The sequence below is a fragment of the Oncorhynchus gorbuscha genome, unplaced genomic scaffold, assembly GCF_021184085.1.
Source record: "Oncorhynchus gorbuscha isolate QuinsamMale2020 ecotype Even-year unplaced genomic scaffold, OgorEven_v1.0 Un_scaffold_5656, whole genome shotgun sequence".
In the NCBI taxonomy this organism is placed as follows: Eukaryota; Metazoa; Chordata; class Actinopteri; order Salmoniformes; family Salmonidae; genus Oncorhynchus; species Oncorhynchus gorbuscha.
Genome location: NW_025749413.1, coordinates 20001 through 25016, shown reverse-complemented (window position 1 = coordinate 25016; position 5016 = coordinate 20001). Strand labels below are relative to the sequence as shown.

General features: G+C 47.9%; 1 long non-coding RNA gene across 1 annotated transcript in view; it reads right to left on the bottom strand.

Annotated features, from left to right (window-relative positions):
- Positions 1-89: 89 nt before the first annotated feature.
- Positions 90-5016, bottom strand: part of LOC124029153 — a 12484-nt gene continuing 7557 nt past the window's right edge. Inside the window, exon 3 of the long non-coding RNA XR_006837731.1 lies at positions 90-214. This is a non-coding gene — a long non-coding RNA (uncharacterized LOC124029153). The remainder of the gene's footprint in view (positions 215-5016) is intronic.

Here is a 5016-nt window from a genome sequence, read left to right as displayed (position 1 = left end):
ACCATGTTTTTCCTGGTCAGGTTGGGTGTTCAGGAAAGGCTCCTGGCTCTGCTATGGGTCATTAAGAGGTGTTTATATGCTCTTCTTACCTGGCTACCCTCCTTCTGCCAGAAGACTGCAGGCTGGGGGTTGCCCTTGGTCTCACAGGGGAAGGTGGCGGTGCGACCCTGGGCCACGATCTGGTCCCGCGGCCTGATGATAAACTGGGGTGCAGCTGGGGTCAAAGGGCAGAAACACTAGGTTAGAACTCAGAGTTACACAGAGGTAAAGCATTGAAGCAAAGGTACCGTCAGGCATCACAAGGACAAATCTAAATGGGCGTGTCCTGCAATCTTAGAAAAGGGTTCCAAAGGGGTTCTTGGAAGATCCCATAGGGAGAACCCTTTCCATGTAGAACACTTTTTTGGTTCCAGGTAGAAATATTATTTTGGGTTCCCTGTAGAACCCTCTGTGGAAATGGTTCTACATGGAACCCACAAATATTCTACCTTGAACTGAAGGGGGTTCTACTTGGAACCAAAAGGGTTCTTCAAAGGGTGGGTTCTCTATGGGGACAGCCCAAAAACTTTTAGGTTCTAGATAGCACCTTTTTTTTCTAAGAGTGTGTAGAGCTTCCATGCAGCGTGTTCCTTCCATTGATCGCCATGGTATTGGACACCATGGTACCCCCTCAAGGCCATTCATTGAGGCTGGAGCTGAATGAATGACGGTTGTCAAGTGTTCAAACAGCAGCAGTGGGTTCCGGTGACAATGGCATCAGGAGAGTTTTGTTAGACATAATGTAGCTAGGCTACACAGATAGCAGACACAGATAAAACCTTGTGATGATAATATAATTAAATAAATGGACAGAACCAGCTAACAGCTAACAGCTAAAGGCTAACTCATGGGTCCCCGGGGAGGACAGAGCCCTTACCCCCTCTTCACCCACCACCCCAACACTACAGTCCTCACCCTCACTCTATCCCACCACTCACCATCCTTCATTACTCAACTGAACCCTGTGTAGCTTTCAATTAAACAATTGATCGACAAAATATACTCAAGGAGCCAGCAGGGAGATCTCATGTGGGATGTCTCATTCCCTCTCTCAGTTTCCGGGCCATCTTAATGTGTTCTAATGCAACATAAACAAACGTGTCACCCGCCAAACTTTAGAACTCTTCTTTGGCAAATCCCAGAGACACATCCTCTGTCCTACAAAGTAATAAACAGCTAGAGGAGTGATTGGTTGGGACACTGCATTGTGTCTCCAGGATACTCACTGACATATACAGAACAGGATGTCTTTTTCTGGGTTCTGGTCACAGTAAAGGTCTATTAACCACTTAAATAACCGTGTGATTTCCCAATTCGGCATTATATCATTATCAAAAACACTTTTACTGTTGATCTTCCAATCAAGATCATTTTCACACTTCAAGATTCCTTCCTATAAGACATTTGGTTTCATGACAAAGATTCTCATCTAATTTTCATTTTCATTTTACTAGGCAAGTCAGTTGCGTAACAAATTCTTATTTTCAATGACAGCCTTAGAACAGTGGGGTTAATGCCTGTTCAGGGGCAGAACGACAGATTTGTACCTTGTCAGCTCAAGGCATGTCGTTCAAATGAAATGAAAGAGAATAGAGGTACTAGCTAACTACCGAAACACAGACTATATCTCTGGACAGACTAGACCAGACTGCTGTTACAGGTCACTTACAAATAGGTTTCCGACTGTTGTATGAGTGTTCTCAAAGCAGTAGTGGCATCTGTAACTTTGTTAATATTTGGTATGGGGAGCCAGCAGAGGGAATAGCCAGCAGAGGGAACAGCCAGCAGAGGGAACAGCCAGCAGAGGGAATAGCCAGCAGAGGGAATAGCCAGCAGATGGAATAGCCAGCAGAGGGAATAGCCAGCAGAGTGAACAGCCAGCAGAGGGAATAGCCAGCAGAGGGAATAGCCAACAGATGAAAGAGAGATTTGTTAAACTGCATAATCACAATGCCTTCAACAAGACCATATGACACGGTTTCATAATACATCATTATATGAAACCACTGACAGGCTTTTATTCTGATTCCTGTGTAAGTATTTCCAGTGACAACCCAGCTGATTCCAGTCAGGGTGAACCTCTTCCTGTTTGGATCATTTCTCCATGTAATCCCTTTTTGGGAGAGTGTATTTGTCAAAGATACACACAGCCTGGAATGCTACAGATGGCTATAGATTTACAGCCTTCCTGTTTGGCTCTCAACTTAGATAGCTTGCTGTATCTCCATAACGTTGGGTCTGGATACAGCACTCTCTCTCTCTCTCTCTCTCTCTCTCTCTCTCTCAGTGCATTAAAGGAGAGCAGTCACTCAGTGTTTGATGACTTACAGGCTGTTCTCTGTCATGCTCACACCTTGCCTCTCTATCTATCTACGTTTCCTTTATCACGCCCTTGTCTCCCCGATCCCCCTCAATCTCTCACCTATGCAGCAATGCACAAACACAGAGAAATGTAGCCTTGTAAAGCAAGCTGTGATGGCAGGTCATATGATGTGATGAGGTTGGGTTGGATTGGGGGGCCAAAGGTGATGCATTAAAGTTTGTAGTCCCTAGCCAGTGAGTGACAGACAGGACATCCGGTAGTGTGTGAGGATGTTTGATACTGAGGCTGTTTGATTCAGGAGACCCCTAAAGACTAGTGAGAGCCTCCTTCCTGTCCCCTCTAAGGGAGGCACAGATCAAAACTCCCCATATTTAATTCATGACAAGACAGATCTGTCCTGGGTTGGAGGATTCATAGTAAAATGCAGCTCTGAGACAGCCATGAACAAATGGACAGACACACACACGCAAGCTTTTTTCTCATTTCTTTAAATCCCACATTCAATCATATTTTATTCAGAAGTCAAAAGCAATTTTGTCTCATTCCACGGGGCAGCCTGCATGTGTAATTTCTAAATTGTCCTGTAGCTTGACAGTCCGTGACAATCTGGGGTGGCCACTGCTGCTTTGGCAACGAAGGTCCTACCACCTCCAACGTCAGGGTTCCTTCTGCCAGTCAAGCTAGCTCAGACACGCACCCTGCTCCCTCTTCCTAACCTCTCCTCTCTCTGCCTGCCCTACCACTACACACATTTCTCTCCTGTCCCCCATACAACCCCCTGCCTGCCCTACCACTGCACACATTTCTCTCCTGTCCCCCCATACATACTCTCTCTCTGCCTGCCCTACCACCACACACATCTCCTCCTGGTCCTCTCACACAACTCCTCTGCTTCTGCCTTACCACTACACACATCTTCTGTCCCCCATACATAACTCTCTCTGCCTGCCCTTACCACTACACACATTTCTCTCTCCTGTCCCCCCATACATAACTCTCTCTGCCTGCCCTACCACTACACACATCTCTCTCCTGTCCCCCCTATACATAATCCCCTCTCTCTGCCTGCCCTACCACTACACACATTTCTCTCCTGTCCCCCTATACATAACTCTCTCTCTGCCTGCCTCTACCACTACACACATCTCTCTCCTAACCCTCATACATAACCCCCTCTGCCTGCCCTACCACTACACACATCTCTCTCCTGTCCCCCTATACATAACTCTCTCTCTGCCTGCCCTACCACTACACACATCTCTCTGTCCCCTATACATAACTCTCTGCCTGCCCTACCACTACACACATCTCTCTCCTGTCCCCTATACATAACTCTCTCTCTGCCTGCCCTACCACTACACACATCTCTCTCCTGTCCCCCTATACATAACTCTCTCTGCCTGCCCTACCACTACACACATCTCTCTCCTGTCCCCCTCTATACATAACTCTCTCTCTCTGCCTGCCCTACCACTACACATCTCTCTCCCTGTCCCCCTATACATAACTCTCTCTCTGCCTGCCCTACCACTACACACATCTCTCTCCTGTCCCCCTATACATAACTCCTCTCTGCCTGCCCTACCACTACACACATTTCCTCTCCCAACCCCCTATACAAACTCTCTCTCTGCCTGCCCTACCACTACACACATTTCTCTCCTGTCCCCTATACATAACTCTCTCTCTGCCTGCCCTACCACTACACACATTTCTCTCCTGTCCCCCCTATACATAACTCTCTCTCTGCCTGCCCTACCACTACACACATCTCTCTCCTGTCCCCCCTATACATAACTCTCTCTCTGCCTGCCCTACCACTACACACATCTCTCTCTGTCCCCCTATACATAACTCTCTCTCTGCCTGCCCTACCACTCCACCATCTCTCTCTCCTGTCCCCTATACATAACTCTCTCTCTGCCTGCCCTACCACTACACACATCTTCTCTGTCCCCCTATACATAACTCTCTCTCTGCCTGCCCTACCACTACACACATCTCTCTCCTGTCCCCCTATACATAACTCTCTCTGCCTGCCCTACCACTACACACATTTCTCTCCCCTGTCCCCCTATACATAACTCTCTCTCTGCCTGCCCTACCACTACACATCTCTCTCCTGTCCCCTATACATAACTCTCTCTGCCTGCCCTACCACTACACACATCTCTCCTGTCCCCTATACATAACTCTCTCTGCCTGCCCTACCACTACACACACATCTCTCTCCTGTCCCCCTATACATAATCTCTCTCTGCCTGCCCTACCACCTACACATCTCTCTCTGTCCCCCTATACATAACTCTCTCTGCCTGCCCTACTACTACACACATCCTCTCTCCCTGTCCCCCATATAACTCTCTCTCTGCCTGCCCTACCACTACACACATCTCTCCTGTCCCTCTATACATAACTCTCTCTCTGCCTGCCCCTACCACTACACACATTTCTCTCCTGTCCCCCTATACAGCAACTCTCTCTCTGCCTGCCCTACCACTACACATCTCTCTCCTGTCCCCTATACATAACTCTCTCTGCCTGCCCTACCACTACACACATCTCTCTCCTGTCCCCCATACATACTCTCTCTGCCTGCCCTACCACTAACACACTCTCTCCTGTCCCCCTATACATAACTCTCTCTCTGCCTG